Below are 17,883 nucleotides of genomic sequence, written 5' to 3'. Positions count from 1 at the left end.
TTGTAAAGCCTGTGAAACATTCAGCAGGAGACTGGGGCAGAGCAGACAGAGCAGACAGATATTCCCAATGACACTGCAAAGCACATATCTGACAAACACACACACACACACACACACATATATATATAGATATATACACACACACTACCAGTCAGAAGTTTTAGAACACCTCCATTTTTCTTTTTCTTTTTTTTAAATGTACGCAGTTTAATGTCTCAATGTATTCTTTCTACAATGGAAATCAAATATTGCTCAGAAAGTTCTTCCCAACACTGTTGCAGAAGTTACCACAAATGTGTTGCACTTGTAGGTTGCTTTTTCTTTCACCCTTCTGTCCAGTTCATCCCATGTTTTGGGTCATTATCTTGCTGTAGGATGAACCCCAGACCAACTAGGCGTCTACCAGAGGGTATGGCATGGCACTGCAAAATGCTGTGGTAGCCGTTTGATTTCAGGGTGCCACTAACTCTGTGCAACTCGCCGACTCTGGATCCAGCAAAAGAGCCCCAGACCATCACACTTCCTCCTCCATGTTTGACAGTTGGTGTCACACACTGAGGAACCATCCTTTCACCTACTCAATGGTGTACAAAAACCCTGTGTGGTGAGCCAAAGATTTCAAATTTTGATTAATCGGTCCTTAAGACCTTCTTCCAGTCTTCAGTAGTCCACTGTCCACTGTGACCAAGGCAAGCCTCTTTTTCTTATTTTGCCATCTTAGCAATGGCTTTCTTACTGGCACTCAACCTGTCAAACCTGCAGCTCGAAGTCTTCTCTTCACAGTTGAAACTGAGATTTGCTAACTTCGCCCAGTGTTAAGTTGTGCTTGAAGTTGTTGTCCTGTGAGCCGCCTATCACACAAGCTGTTGACTCTCAGAAACTTGTCTTCTGATTCTGTTGTGGCTTTGGGTCTGCCAGACCTCTTCCTGTCAGAGTTTCCTCCAGTTTCCAAGTGCATTTTGATGGTGTAGGAAACTACTTAAAAACTGTGCTTAAATTTCAAGCAAAACTAGAAAAATGGGGGTGTTCTAAAACTTTTGTCAGTAGTGTACAATACACAGAGAAACTCAAATAAGCTTTCAAGGATACATTAATAAATTCAAATCAAATAATAAAAGCTATTTGCCAAATTACCTTCATCTTTCTCTTTGCTCCCACTTACATTGTGACCAGGGACAGAAGGCCTTCAGTTTGTTTTATATAATCCAATAAATATGTACAATATATAGCTAATATTTGAAAGAATTTAAAATCCATGTCAAATGAATAAAAAGAAAAACATGTGGTCCTAATAGTGCTGTTTCTTCTCATTAGTCTGCGGTCTCTGTGCCTGTTTGTCACTGGAGCGCCGGACGCTCTCAGCTGTAACAGTGGCATCAGATGTGAGATTTGGACTACAACAGAACTTGCTGGATATTAAATTGAATGTGAAAAGCTGAAGTTGCCAAACCTAATTTCCGCGCTGACGGCTTAATGTATTTCATCAGGAAATGCCACTGGTCAGTATCAGACCGTTGTTTATTTGCTTTTTGTTCTCTCTGAAATATGTGACAGTTTAATCCCTACTGGGTTATCACACTGCCAAGAAACCAACCTGGAGGCACGGCCAAGGCGGTTACATCGCAGTATATTTTATATTACACTTCCACAAATACAGTGAGGGAAAAAAGTATTTGATCCCCTGCTGATTTTGTACGTTTGCCCACTGACAAAGAAATGATCAATCTATAATTTTAATGGTAGGTGTATTTTAACAGTGAGAGACAGAATACCAACAAAAAAATCCAGAAAAACGCATTTCAAAAAAGTTATACATTGATTTGCATGTTAATGAGGGAAAGAAGTATTTGACCCCTTCGACTTAGTACTTGGTGGCAAAACCCTTGTTGGCAATCACAGAGGTCAGACGTTTCTTGTAGTTGGCCACCAGGTTTGCACACATCTCAGGAGGGATTTTGTCCCACTCCTTAGTCATTAAGGTTTTGAGGCTGACGTTTGGCAACTCGAACCTTCGGCTCCCTCACAGATTATCTATGGGATTAAGGTCTGGAGACTGGCTAGGCCACTCCAGGACCTTAATGTGCTTCTTCTTGAGCCACTCCTTTGTTGCCTTGGCTGTGTGTTTTGGGTCATTGTCATGCAGGAATACCCATCCACGACCCATTTTCAATGCCCTGGCTGAGGGAAGGAGGTCCTCACCCAATATTTGATGGTACATGGCCCCGTCCATCGTCCCTTTGATGCGGTGCAGTTGTCCTATCCCCTTAGCAGAAAAACACCCCCAAAGCATAATGTTTCCACCTCCATGTTTGACGATGGGGATGGTGTTCTTGGGGTCATTCATCCTCCTCCTTGATTTTGGTCTCATCTGACCACAACACTTTCACCCAGTTCTCCTCTGAATCATTCAGATGTTCATTGGTAAACTTCAGACGGGCCTGTACATGTGCTTTCTTGAGCAGGGGGACCTTGCGGGCGCTGCAGGATTTCAGTCCTTCACGACGTAGTATGTTACCAATTGTTTTCTTGGTGACTATGGTCCCAGCTGCCTTGAGATCATTAACAAGATCCTCCCGTGTAGTTCTGGGCTGATTCCTCACCGTTCTCATGATCATTGAAACTCCACGAGGTGAGATCTTGCATGGAGCCCCAGACCGAGGGAGACTGACAGTTATTTTGTGTTTCTTCCATTTGCAAATAATTGCACCAACTGTTGTCACCTTCTCACCAAGCTGCTTGGCGATGGTCTTGTAGCCCATTCCAGCCTTGTGTAGGTCTACAATCTTGTCCCTGACATCCTTGGACAGCTCTTTGGTCTTGGCCATGGTGGAGAGTTTGGAATCTGATTGATTGATTGCTTCTGTGGACAGGTGTCTTTTATACAGGTAATGAGCTGAGATTAGGACCACTCCCTTTAAGAGAGTGCTCCTAATCTCAGCTCGTTACCTGTATAAAAGACACCTGGGAGCCATAAATCTTGCTGATTGATAGGGGATCAAATACTTATTTCCCTCATTAACATGCAAATCAATTTATAACTTTTTTGAAATGCGTTTTTCTGGATTTCTTTGTTGTTATTCTGTCTCTCACTGTTAAAATACACCTACCATTAAATGTATAGACTGATAATTTCTTTGTCAGTGGGCAAACGTACAAAATCAGCAGGGGATCAAATACTTTTTTCCCTCACTGTGTATATATATATATATATATATATATATATATATATATATATATATATACACTCACCTAAAGGATTATTAGGAACACCTGTTCAATTTCTCATTAATGCAATTATCTAACCAACCAATCACATGGCAGTTGCTTCAATGCATGTAGGGGTGGGCCTTGTTAGGACAATTTCCTGAACTCCAAACTGAATGTCTGAATGGGAAAGAAAGGTGATTTAAGCAATTTTGAGCGTGGCATGGTTGTTGGTGCCAGACGGGCCGGTCTGAGTATTTCACAATCTGCTCAGTTACTGGGATTTTCACGCACAACCATTTCTAGGGTTTACAAAGAATGGTGTGAAAAGGGAAAAACATCCAGTATGCGGCAGTCCTGTGGGCGAAAATGCCTTGTTGATGCTAGAGGTCAGAGGAGAATGGGCCGACTGATTCAAGCTGATAGAAGAGCAACTTTGACTGAAATAAGCACTCGTTACAACCGAGGTATGCAGCAAAGCATTTGTGAAGCCACAACACGTACAACCTTGAGGCGGATGGGCTACAACAGCAGGAGACCCCACCGGGTATCACTCATCTCCACTACAAATAGGAAAAAGAGGCTACAATTTGCACAAGCTCACCAAAATTGGACAGTTGAAGACTGGAAAAATGTTGCCTGGTCTGATGAGTCTCGATTTCTGTTGAGACATTCAGATGGTAGAGTCAGAATTTGGCGTAAACAGAATGAGAACATGGATCCATCATGCCTTGTTACCACTGTGCAGGCTGGTGGTGGTGGTGTAATGGTGTCGGGGATGTTTTCTTGGCACACTTTAGCCCCCTTAGTGCCAATTGGGCATCGTTTAAATGCCACGGCCTACCTGAGCATTGTTTCTGACCATGTCCATCCCTTTATGACCACCATGTACCCATCCTCTGATGGCTACTTCCAGCAGGATAATGCACCATGTCACAAAGGTCCAATCATTTCAAATTGGTTTCTTGAACATGACAATGAGTTCACTGTACTAAACTGGCCCCCACAGTCACCAGATCTCAACCCAATAGAGCATCTTTGGGATGTGGTGGAACGGGAGCTTCGTGCCCTGGATGTGCATCCCACAAATCTCCATCAACTGCAAGATGCTATCCTATCAATATGGGCCAACATTTCTAAAGAATGCATTCAGAACCTTGTTGAATCAATGCCACGTAGAATTAAGGCAGTTCTGAAGGCGAAAGGGGGTGAAACACAGTATTAGTATGGTGTTCCTAATAATCCTTTAGGTGAGTGTATATATACACTAATGTGCAAATTAACAACCCGTACATATATAACTCAAGCGTTCTCAAGTAAACAAAATCCAATAAAAACAGTGTTAACTCCAAAATCTACAATGCAAACAAAATAAAATAAATCAAAGTGCAAACTTCAATCAAATACCATTAAAGAAGTATACCTACATATACACTTACATGCACAGTCAATTAGCCATACACATTTCTTATTTACATTTATCAAACATCCTTGTATTATAACGCAATTAAAATACACATCAAGTACATCGTATAAAAATGCCCGAGTTACATCAGGAACGCACAATCCCTCTATCAGTGCTCACACTGTCCGCAATATGCTGAGAAAGGCTGGACTGAGGGCTTGTAGGCCTGTTGTAAGGCAGGTCCTTACCAGACATCACCGGCAACAACGTCGCCTATGAGCACAAACACACCTGCGCTGGACGTGATTTCCTGCAAGACAGGAATGTCAGTGTCTGCCATGGCCAGCTAAGAGCCCGGATCTCAATCCCATTGAGCGCGTCTGGGACCTGTTGGATTGGCGGGTGAGGGTAGGGCCAGTTCCCCTCAGAAATGTCCAGGAACTTGCCAGTGCCTTGGTGGAAGAGTGGGGTAACATCTCACAGCAAGAACTGGCAAATCTGGGTCAGTCCATGAGGAGGAGATGCACTGCAGGACTTAATGCAGCTGGTGGCCACACCAGATACTTATACCAGATACACCAGACACCAGATGTCTTAGTTGTTGAATCTTTTTATGTTCATACAAATATTTACACGTTAAGTTTGCTGAAAATAAAAGCAGTTGAAAGTGAGAGGAGGTTTCTTTTTTGCTGAGTATATTTGACCAATAATTGCAGTTTTCATGTACTCGTTTTCCCAGTTACCATTATGTATGAATACACAAAATTGAAATGGGTATGAAACACGCTTAGAATTTAAAATGCAGACCTAGCTTAGCCTTGCATGGCTGTGAGCCTAGCCTGGAAACACAGGACACAAGTGGGACAGAAATGCAGAACTAACTAAATAAATAAACACTTGAAAAGAAAGTTATTTGTAAAAGATTACAATCCCCCACAACCCCCCAACATAACTGGAATGCATCTTTAACACTATAAATTAAGAAGCCCCATTTAACCCATTAGCTAAAGTTACTGATTCGAGACATCCTAGGGTTAGGGCTAGGGTTACCATATCTGAACTTTCAAAAAGAGGACACTCCAAAAGGTGGGGGGTTGGAGGTGTAAACAACAACGTGTTATGACCTCAAACAAAAGATTATTATCATAACCCCAGTTCCCTGAAAAAGAAAGACAGCCATTACCTAATGGGAAGAGCCTTCTGACCTGCCAATCATTGAAAGCATGTACCAAAGCTGCCCAATAGGGGCCCTGCTGGCAGGAGGAAGACCTGCCCCCGGGATCTGTGAAAAGTCTCCTCCTGACTGCATCAGAAAGGTTGTCTGGTTGAGCGACCCCTGAAGAGTAATGGCTGTCTTTCTTTTTCAGGGAACAGGGTTATGATAATAACCTATCGTTCCCTTTCAAATCGAAAGACATCCATTACCAAATGGGAAGACTATTCCAGAGCTGTCGCAAGTCCTGACACCTGACTAAGCCTAAACCCACAATGACAAGGATAGCAGAGCCTCACGGCACCTGAGGGCCACCAGTTTGAAGTACCTGGGAGCCCAAGCTTGGGTGCAGACGGTCCGCCACGTTGAGGCAGTAGAACCTTGTGAAGGTCTGTTGACCAGACCAGGTCGCAGCATTGCACAGTTCTTCAAGTGTGGCACTGTGAAAGAGAGCCCACGATGTAGCTTGTCCCCTTGTTGAGTGCACTGAGATGTGTTCAGGCATGGGAACATTAGCAATCTTGTAGGTGAGCCGGATCATATCCGCCACCCAGTGCACCAGTCGCTGTTTGGAAACCACCCTCTCTCTGGTGGTGGAACCATAGCAGACAAACAGTTGGTCGGATTTGCGGCTCTGCGCAGTCCTCCGCATATAGCACCTCAAAGCCCGGACAGGGCAAAGTCTGTGTAGTCTGCAGTCCTTCGAATTGTGTGTGGAGGGGGATGGAAAGACTCCAGGACAACAGGTTGGTTTATATGGAACGCCGACACGACACGACACGACACGACCCTGGTGGTTGATGTAGGCCACCGCTAACATGCTGTCTGTCAGGACGTGTCTGTCTGCCAGACAGTGGCAAAAGTAGTGCAGCACCAGTCGCACCGCTTGCAGCTCCTTTACATTGATGTGTGCGGCGGAGCAGAGGCTGCTCCACACTCCTTGAACTCTCATCCCATTCCAGACAGTGCCCCAGCCTGTCCCGGAGGCGTCTGTGGTGATGACTTCCTGTCTGTGCGGGCATCTGAGGGGGGAGCCGAGGGGCAGATTGTTCCGATTTCTCCAATAGGACAGTGCTTGCCAGCACGTTGAGGTCACTGTCAGTGGGTGGTGTTTGTCTCTCGCTGGGTGTAGTTTGTGGGCGTTTACCCAGCATTGCAATGGGCGCATGTGCAGCAGACCCAAGGGAAGAATATTCGAGGCGGCCGCCATCAGCCCCAACAGTTTTTGGAAGTTGACCAGCTGGAGAGTTGATGCCCTTGTGAATGATGCCACGCATTTCTCCAACAACCTGATTCTGTGTCTGGACAGGTAGGCAAGCATTTTTTGAGAGTCCAGCTTCATTCCCAAGAAGCCCACCGTCTGAGCAGGTTCGAGGGAACTTTTCTCCTGCACCGTCAACATGCGGAGTGGTCTTTTCTTTTGTTGAGGCCTCTCAGGTCCAGAATGGGCCTGAAGCCTCCATCCTTCTTTGGCACCAGGAAGTACCCCGAGTAGAAGTCTGCTCAAGAATCTTCGTCGGCCACCAGTCGTATCGCTCGTTTCTCCTGAGAGAGAGCTTGAGCCATTTCGGGACATCTGACAGTAGTGGTCAGCACCCCTGAGGGAGGCAGAGTGGAATTGGAGGGCATATCTGTGGGTCATCGTCATTCACTTGCCATTGGTCGAGTCCAGTCAGTCTGTTGGGGGGGTGGGGGTGGCGATGGCAGCCACATCCCTTAAGGGACGATCTTGCGGCTTCACAGGGGGCTGTTGGGCGTCTGTCTTGCCCTTAGGCTTCCATCCGCATAGCCAGGTTTTCCCTCTTGCCTGCAGCTGGCATCTGCAGCGTTTTTCAGGCTGCAAGCCACTAGACTGTTGTGGTCTGGGTTGAGGCCTCCCCTGCCTCAGCCATGGCCTGTTGGGTTGTTGGGATCCCCATAGATGCTGCTGTGGCAGCCATCTAGCCTGTTGTAGATCAGCATACTTGGACGCTGTCTCCTTTGCCTTCACCGACCGTTCGATAGAGAGGTTTACCGTCTCTCCGAACGTCTGACCCAGGGTGATGGGAGCATCAAGGAGAACAGACTTCTCCTTGTCCTGGAGCTTCGCCTGCATCAACCATAGATGGCATCTGGCTGCAACCATAGCTGCGAGAGATCTCCCCATGGCCTTCACCCTTTCTCGCAGCAAGTCAGTCATGTAGGCATTGATTAGCTCCATCTCCTCTACATCCACCATAGACTGTCGCTCCTTCAGGTGTTCCGTCAGGTAACTAAAGTACAGGATTAAGATGGCCTGTGCGTTATTGGCCTGGACCGCTGAAGTCTCTGCCGCATACACCTTCTTCTGCATGGCTTCCGTTGTTCTGCACTGCTTGTTAGGGCAAAGCAGTTCTTTGCCTAATAAGGCATGAGCCTGAACCAGCCTGGACACAGAGTGCCCTATCGGAGGGAAAGATCCCAGACCTTTCACTTCCAACCCCGCCGTTGCGTACATGGCTTCCGCCTGCCTAGAAGTCATAGGATCAGGAAAGCAAAGAGGGAAATAGAAAGAAACATAGCTCTTGGAGCTAAAACTAATGCAAAGAGCTTTTTTCAATACTACAACAGCAAGAGGTCAATAAAGGAGGAAGTGAAACAGATAAAGGGCAAAAATGGAAGTATCTTAGAAAATGAACAAGATGTGGCAAATGTTCTAAATGATTATTTCACAGAGGTTTTTACAAAAGAAAAAACAGATAACATGCCACAGATTAACAATCAGTCCAGTTAAACCCTAAGAGAGATCAGGATAAATGAGGAGGAGGTACAAAAGGGATTAGCAGAATTAAACACAAACAAATTACCTGGGCCAGATGGTATATTTCCAACAGTACTTAAAGAAATGAGGGAAATTATTTATAGGCTGCTAACTCAAATATTCCAAATGACACTTAGAACAGAGGATGTGCCAACTGACTGGAACTGTCAGCAAAAGTCATACCAATCCACAAGAAAGGGGACAAAACTGAGCCAGGAAATTACAGACCAATCAGTCTCACCTGCATCACTTGTAACATGTTGGAAAAAATGATTAGACAGAAAATCAAGGAGCATCTTAATGAAAACCATACTCTTGGAGATAGTCAACCTGGGTTTAGATGAGGCAAATCATGTCTTACTAATTTATTGGAATTTTTCGAAAACGTAACTGCAGCTGTAGATCACATGAAAGCATATGATATGATATACTTAGATTTTCAAAAAGCTTTTGATAAGGTTCCACACCAAAGACTAATCCTCAAATTGGAAGCTGTAGGCATTCAGGGTAATGTAAGTAGATGGATTATGAACTGGTTGATGTCTAGGAAACAGAGGGTGTCGATTAGAGGTGCTGCTTCTAACTGGAGTGAGGTTGTTAGTGGAGTTCCACAGGGATCAGTACTAGGGCCTGTACTTTTTCTAATCTATATTAATGATCTGGACTCCGGGATAGTTAGCAAACTTGTCAAATTTGCAGATGATACTAAAATAGGTGGCTCAGCAGATACAATCTTGGCAGCACAGGCTATTCAAAGGGACTTAGATAATATTCAGTTGTGGTCGACACCTGGCAGATGAAATTCAATGTGGACAAGTGCAAGGTATTACATGCAGGTAACAACAATGTCCACTATAATTACACTATGGGAGGAACAGAACTAGAGGAAGTAACACATGAGAAAGACCTAGGAGTCTACGTGGACTCCTCACTTTCTCCATCCAAACAATGTGGGGAAGCAATAAAAAAGGCAAACAGAATGTTAGGGTATATTGTCAAAAGTGTAGAATTGAGAACAAGGGCAGTGATGTTCAGACTGTACAATGCACTAGTTAGAGCTCATCTGGATACTGTGGACAGTTCTGGGCTCCACACTTCAAGAAAGATATCGCTGCTCTAGAGGCAGTTCAGAGGAGAGCAACCAGACTTATTCCAGGTCTGAAGGGAATGTCCTACTGAGAGACTGAGGAACTGAACCTTTTCACCCTGGAACATAGGAGACTATGTGGGGACTTGATTCAAGTCTTCAAAATCATAAAAGACATCGTCCAAATTAAACCAGAGGAGCTTTTCCAGATCAGCAGGGACACACGCACCTGTGGACACACATGGAAACTGGGCTTCAAGGCATTCAAGACAGAAAACAGGAGACATTTCTTCACACAGAGAGTTGTCACAATCTGGAACAAACTCCCCAGCGATGTGGTAGAAGCTGAACATTTGGGAACATTTAAAAATAGAATGAATAGGATCCTTGGATCACTCAGTTATTAATGGACACCAAACAAACACGATGGGGCGAATGGCCTCCTCTCGATTGGACACTTTCTTATGTTATGTTCAGTCAAAATATCAGTGTGTATCGTTTTGCCCTGGCACCACTAGATGCCCAGCAACAATTGCAATGCAATAAATCTGATGCATCTAACCCCATGAGCTATTCAATATGGGTCTGTATATTGCATTTCACCCCCCTTTGTCTGAGTTACAATCCTTATTTTTTTCTGGAATTGCACAAATACACCAGCCAGCAGTGAAAACGTGTATTTCTTCCCTAGATGTATATAATAATTATATAATGGAATATAAATATAAATAGACACAATACGTAGCTATGTGCAGATTATGGTTAAAAAGCAACATAATTCTTATAATTTTATTTTAATAGCCCTATTCGAATCCCAAACCGTAAGTGGCATTTGGTTGCCAGCAGCTGTTGCTCATTGACACAGGGCCTACAGCACAGTACGTGTGCGCTGCTCATTGCAAACCACCTGGCTGTGTGTGAATGATTGAAGTCAAGGCTGGGAGGTGTTTAGAAACGTCATTCTGGGAGAGATTACTGCTGCAATGGTAAGATTGTACATCTCTGGTGTTATATAGCTGTGCATTGAATCGATGTTTAATCTGTATGTATTAAATCAACAATTGATTTTTGTAACGCAAGCGTTTCTTTAGCAGTCTTGGGTGATTGTGTAAGCGCTGGTTACAGCTGCTCGCTGTTTGTGCCTCCATACAGCAGTAGGGAAGCGTGTCGGTGGAGCTGTGCGTTGGGCTGCTAAAGTACAATCAATGTAAATGTGAGTATTATTAATGCGAACTCGTTGTGTCATTTTCACAAGGAATAATAGCAACATTGACATGTCACAAATGGTATGAAAACGTCTGAAAGAGGATGCATGCTCAATGACACGGACCCGTAACCTCGCATTAGGCTTTGCAGCAAATGAGGAACACATTGCTGTATCGGAACAACGTTAAACCTTAAAGACAATCGCAGACTTGCAATTCTTCAGAGTAGGATATGCCGAGTCCAAGTCCGTTGCATTGATGCCAATAAAATAGACGTTTATTGTGCAAACCGTAGCTGTTTGAAATGCAATGTTGTTATAAAAGACTGGCAGATGGTCGGGGACACTATGCATCAGAATGCGTTTCATGAATTCATCCGGCAGAATGAATAGAGATGCTGCTAAAACGACAGATCAGCCAACATACTTTCCCTCCCTTTTAAGTATTGCAGTTATTCATTGTAAGATTAGGTATTTTGAATGAGGGAAAGATGAAGGATATATTCTCTTCTAGCGATGGATTAAATGTATGGATTTGCGGTTTGCTAATTATATAAGTAGATAGATAGATAGATAGATAGATAGATAGATAGATAGGTAAAGTTGATGGACTGATTTCAGGTATTCGTGCCCCGAATGCAAACAGTTATATATATATAAATTATAAAATGTGGTCCAATTAAAAGTGCATTATTACAGGTACCATTCAGGCATAATGATGTTAGAGAACCAATAACTGACCCAAACCAAACCATATTGAAATCGGTTTGCAGTATTACCACACCCAAAAGCAATTCTGTAGTCAAGGCAGCTGTTTTCACACACACACACACACACACACACACACACACACACACACACACACACACACACAAATAATATGAATACATTAACATAAGCATAGCAATATTTAAAATAAAAAATAATAATAATCTCAAAGTACTGCAGTCAGTCTCCAATAGAAGAAACATAAAAATAGAATATATTGTTACAAACCTCCATATACACTTTTTCCATGTGTACAATACAATTAACCCTATCTCTAATACTGTTTTATGAAAATAACAATCAGAGGTCTAAATTATATATTTTTAAACAGTAAACTAAATGCAGTGTATATCTATATTGTGTCTTGGATTAGAAAGAAGAAGAAGAGAAAAAGACTAACATGTTTTGTAGGCATTTGTATTTAATAGGTTGGTTTGTGCTACATTTCTGACCTTGGGATTAATTATTGGTTAATTTTCCTATGAAAGAAAGAAAACCAAGTCAAATATGGAAATTTCTGTCTCTTCTAGGAACAGTTTGGCTGGTGAACCATTTATTTTAGCTTTTATATATGGAGATGCCTATCGCTTCACATACTGGACAATATACATCATCGTCTTCAATTCCACAGTGAAAAATTGCAAGCTAATTCTTCAAATCATCCATCATTTTGCTGATCCCTCAGGGCTTAAATCTGCCTTGAGGGTAGTAGTGGTTGTCATAGGCAGCTGAGGAAATACAATTCCTTTATCAACCAAAAATGACAGAAAATAAGGAATTTAGTCAACTTGTCTGTGTCAGGATGGATTTCTCCTACTTGTATCACTTTTTTTTCCCTGCCACTCTGGGGAGGTAGTGTGATTCATTTGCAAAGAGACTTTCTGGTGTGCTAACAAGCATTTTGTATTTTGTGGCATAATGGCACCTCTCAAGGGGACATATCTGTTACTTAAAGACATAGTTTATATATATGTCAGTTTACTGTCATTCCGATTCTTACTTTTTGTGTGTTTGTGTGTTTGTGGTCATTTAACGTAATGCGTCACTAGCCAGGATAAAGGACTATTTCAGCATACATAGTTTATTAAAAGGTTTTCAAACCAAGCTGAATCGAAGGAAAGAAAGCCGAATTCATGCAAATGTACAGTTTTTCTCTGATTCCAAACGCTTTGCTCAAGTAAACTAAAGTCTGTGCTCTTCAAGTTGCAGGCAAGAGTACTGGTTTATTAATGTTTCCAGTGATGGTCTTAAAGGATTGGTATTGCATGTAAGAATTTAGTTTTATTATAATGGAGGTTTGTATCTGGACGATCAAAACGACAGTTGATTACTTTCTGTGACACCTGACAGTGGTGTTTGCTGTGTTTATGAGTTGGTTGTGTTCATGTTAGTGTATGCCTTTATGTCTCGTATCTGCTTTTGAACTGAATGTACAGATGATGCACAGCTGACGTAATCGGTTGTGTAGGAGGTAGCCCTATATTTCCAAGATTAGTGTGATGCTGGGTCTGTGAAACCAGCCCATAATGATTTAACTTGAAGCTTTTATATATGCAAATTGATTTCCAGTATATGTGTGATTAAATATGGTAAATTTGGCTGGTTGTGATGAACAAATTTACACAACAAATGTATTGAAAGATTTGTGTCTTGTTTGGAAAAAAATCTGAAATGTATTTCTGCTGCACAGTAGGGCTGTGCGATATGACCAAGGACCAAGGATATGCCGAGGACTGAGGTAGGCCTGCCCTGTTATTTATTTTGAGGTCTGAAAAATGCGACTACAAGTTTCCATTTGTTAACCCTGTTGGTTGTTTTTGATCATGATAGCCGAGAGCAGGAGGAGGTTTTTGTTGGCCTACAGCCGGTGCTCTCGGATTCAGTGTGTTTTCGTTTTGTTAATCTGTTTTTGCTCTGTTGTTGTTTATGCTGCTATTTAAAAATCAACCCCTTATATAAAAAAAACACAACAACATTTGTTGTATTGGTATTTTTTTAAATGGGTCACAGACATTCGTCCATTTTACATTTTAATCTTGTCGGTTAGCGGTTAATGGTCGTTAATGAGCTTTGCTATTGGTCAGGAAAAAAAATCAAAACGAGCATCCCTAGTGCAAGGTATGGTTCATATATCTGACTTATTCCTCAATACAAAAAAAATCTGTAAACAAAAATATTCTGTCCTATTTAATACCATTGAAGAAATGTCAACATCGTTTCAACGTCTCACAGATCTGACCAGCTTGTGAATAAATTCTGAAGACCGACACAACTACAATAACCAAGCATCAGAGAATCTATTGTCCGAAGACGTCAGTCACCAGAAGAGAAGCCATGAAAACCCTCCTGCACCTTTGTGTCTTGCTTCTTCCCCTGGTAAGCAAAAAAACACACTCATTTATCCTTCAGAATCAATGCAGGTTATTGATGATGTTTAAGGGAGGGAAACGGACAGCAGTTTTCTGATGGTCTCCTGACATTATTGGTTTTGTGCATCAGACTGACTGGTGGTATTGGCTCCTTGCAACAACTCAATGGGATTTCGTCTGAGGCATTATTACAGTCTCTGAAGCACGGCAATGGTTTGGTGTTACAGACCGAATACAATTCATTGGTAGATAGTTTCAACGTAGCACCTGTTTCTGTAGACCGTATTTTTCACAGGGAGTCAAAATGTTACCACACATCCACACATACTAAGTCACTTTATTCAAGGATTGTGTTTTATGTGAATTACCCTTCATTTTAATTAAAGAGTATGTCTAATATAGGTTGGTACATACCAAAAGTAGGTATTTCATATAATTTAAAGAAATACACCAGTGCCCCAGATTATATTTAATTAAGAAGCAAGTCATGAACCATTTCTCAGATGTTTCTTAATTAATTAAGATTATTATATTTCGTGATATTGTTGTTCTGTGATGTATAAACTATTGCAAACAATATCTCATGGCGGGGGGATGCCTGAACATCCTCATTGCAGTTACGATGAAGGGATAGGATGCCTGGCCTGCTCTTTCAATGCTTAATCATGTGCAAGAACATAAGGTCCTGTGTTCAGCTTGGCACGTCCAAATCCAAATCCAAAATACGGGCTGCAGAAAATAGTTTAAAAGTACATTCAGTTTCATTTTAATAAGAACAGCAATTACTGCAGGAATAGATCCAAGTGAAACATCTCAATGAATCATCAAAGCCCTGAAAGAACCATACACTGCTTTTCCCATGAAATAACAATGCACTATTTGAACTGAATTTAAAAGGTTTACTCCACCTTCATTCAAAAATCTCCACACACTGGTCTAGTCCTGAGCACTAAAGAAGTAATTGCTTCATTCTGTCAGTGGACATCAAAATATAGCTTTCAATTCCGACTAGCCTATTGCCATTCATTTGTTTTTTGGAGAATTGCAGAATCTTTGGTGTTCCTGACACAATCATCGATGCTGATTTTCATTTAGTTATTATTTGTAAAAATGTCCATTCATCAAATATAATATAATAATAGTTGGGATTGCGATATGTAGTTTAGCTCAATCTAATTTGAAAAAGAAAACTAACATGCTGTAACAGACCAAGAAAGCTTAGTGTTTGGAACACTGTTGCCTATTGATTTCCCTTGAGAACTGTATTACATTTGTCATGGTTTATTTTTCTGTGCTAGCAATGCATTATAAGAAAGATAAACAACACCGATATTGTCCATGACAGTATAAATACTGGCATTTGAAAGCAGATCCTGGATGCCAAGGAGTGTCAATCAATGTCAGTCTTCACATATTATCTCACACTGTAGACTGACTCATACAGTGAGGGAAAAAAGTATTTGATCCCCTGCTGATTTTATACGTTTGCCCACTGACAAAGAAATGATCAGTCTATAATTTTAATGGTAGGTGTATTTTAACAGTGAGAGACAGAATAACAACAAAAAAATCCAGAAAAACGCATTTAAAAAAAGTTATAAATTGATTTGCATGTTAATGAGGGAAATAAGTATTTGACCCCTTCGACTTAGTACTTGGTGGCAAAACCCTTGTTGGCAATCACAGAGGTCAGACGTTTCTTGTAGTTGGCCACCAGGTTTGCACACATCTCAGGAGGGATTTTGTCCCACTCCTCTTTGCAGATCCTCTCCAAGTCATTAAGGTTTCGAGGCTGACGTTTGGCAACTCGAACCTTCAGCTCCCTCCACAGATTTTCTATGGGATTAAGGTCTGGAGACTGGCTAGGCCACTCCAGGACCTTAATGTGCTTCTTCTTGAGCCACTCCTTTGTTGCCTTGGCTGTGTGTTTTGGGTCATTGTCATGCAGGAATACCCATCCACGACCCATTTTCAATGCCCTGGCTGAGGGAAGGAGGTCCTCACCCAAGATTTGATGGTACATGGCCCCGTCCATCATCCCTTTGATGCGGTGCAGTTGTCCTGTCCCCTTAGCAGAAAAACACCCCCAAAGCATAATGTTTCCACCTCCATGTTTGATGGTGGGGATGGTGTTCTTGGGGTCATAGGCAGCATTCCTCATCCTCTAAACACGGCGAGTTGATTTGATGCCAAAGAGCTCGATTTTGGTCTCATCTGACCACAACACTTTCACCCAGTTCTCCTCTGAATCATTCAGATGTTCATTGGCAAACTTCAGACGGGCCTGTACATGTGCTTTCTTGAGCAGGGGGACCTTGTGGGCGCTGTAGGATTTCAGTCCTTCACGGTGTAGTGTGTTACCAATTATTTTCTTGGTGACTATGGTCCCAGCTGCCTTGAGATCATTAACAAGATCCTCCCATGTAGTTCTGGGCTGATTCCTCACCATTCTCATGATCATTGAAACTCCACGAGGTGAGATCTTACATGGAGCCCCAGACCGAGGGAGACTGACAGTTATTTTGTGTTTCTTCCATTTGCGAATAATCGCACCAACTGTTGTCACCTTCTCACCAAGCTGCTTGGCGATGGTCTTGTAGCCCATTCCAGCCTTGTGTAGGTCTACAATCTTGTCCCTGACATCCTTGGACAGCTCTTTGATCTTGGCCATGGTGGAGAGTTTGGAATCTGATTGATTGATTGCTTCTGTGGACAGGTGTCTTTTATACAGGTAACGAGCTGAGATTAGGACCACTCCCTTTAAGAGAGAACTCCTAATCTCAGCTTGTTACCTGTATAAAAGACACCTGGGAGCCAGAAATCTTGCTGATTGATAGGGGATCAAATGCTTATTTCCATCATTAACATGCAAATCAATTTATAACTTTTTTGAAATGTGTTTTTCTGGATTTTTTTGTTGTTATTCTGTCTCTCACTGTTAAAATACACCTACCATTAAAATTATAGACTGATCATTTCTTTGTCAGTGGGCAAACGTACAAAATCACCAGGGGATCAAATACTTTTTTCCCTCACTGTACATGTTATGACTGCATGTATCTAAAAAGTGATGATTCTTTTGTTCATGTTCAATGGACAGAAGTTCATGTAATATCCTGTAGTGCATGCACTCACACCTGTATCGTATTTAGTGTGATAGTTAGATCAAAAGTACAAGTATGTTTCCAATTAAAACCTTATTTGGTTGGATGTTGTATTTTAATAAGGTGCACAATAAAGTACTTTTAAAGCAACCCCTACCATGCTGTATAACCAAGCAAAGCAGAGTGAAAATGTGGCCTTTCAGGTTGCAAAAACTAATTGAAGCTTCACAAACACATTTTTAAGACCAGGCATGTCATTACCTTCTGTCAGTAGACGTAACCTAGGCCAGGGCTATTCAACTATATTCTTACGGGGGCCAGATTTGAAAAATGTTTTGTCAGGAGGGCCAGACATTTTCTACATACAATGACTCGTCATAGGTCCATTATGAAAAAAAACAGTGCAGACACAATTATAAGCTTATCATGCACCTTTATTCCTATTACACTTATGTTTAACACCTTTCTTCTTAACATAAACATGCACAAGTCTTTCCCTTCTAATGGGAGAACCTGCACTTTTTTTAAACAATTGTTTTATAAAGCACTTTTATCCCATGTATCACACCTTTCCTTTGTAACATAACATCTAAACATTTTATGTTTCTGTTTTTTAACTCACTACTAATGGGAGAAATTGCACTTTTTAGTGGAAAAGTTAGGCATTAAGGAGGTCAGTGCAACTCGCAGGCAGTGATGAAGATTCACGTTTGACAAGGAGTAACGAGTGTTTGTTTTTATGGCGTTCAT

General features: G+C 41.9%; 1 long non-coding RNA gene across 2 annotated transcripts in view; it reads left to right on the top strand.

The window, feature by feature from the left end:
• Positions 1-10,591: 10,591 nt before the first annotated feature.
• The window catches only part of LOC136763292 (uncharacterized), a 45,323-nt gene continuing 38,031 nt past the window's right edge, over positions 10,592-17,883 (top strand). For both annotated transcript variants that reach the window (XR_010820972.1, XR_010820971.1), the window contains exons 1-3: positions 10,592-10,901; positions 13,351-13,398; positions 13,893-14,036. This is a non-coding gene — a long non-coding RNA (uncharacterized LOC136763292). The remainder of the gene's footprint in view (positions 10,902-13,350; positions 13,399-13,892; positions 14,037-17,883) is intronic.

This window comes from Amia ocellicauda, chromosome 2 (genome assembly GCF_036373705.1).
Source record: "Amia ocellicauda isolate fAmiCal2 chromosome 2, fAmiCal2.hap1, whole genome shotgun sequence".
Lineage (NCBI taxonomy): Eukaryota > Metazoa > Chordata > Actinopteri > Amiiformes > Amiidae > Amia > Amia ocellicauda.
The sequence above is the reverse complement of the archived record's forward strand: the minus strand, read 5'-3'. Positions and strand labels throughout refer to the sequence as shown.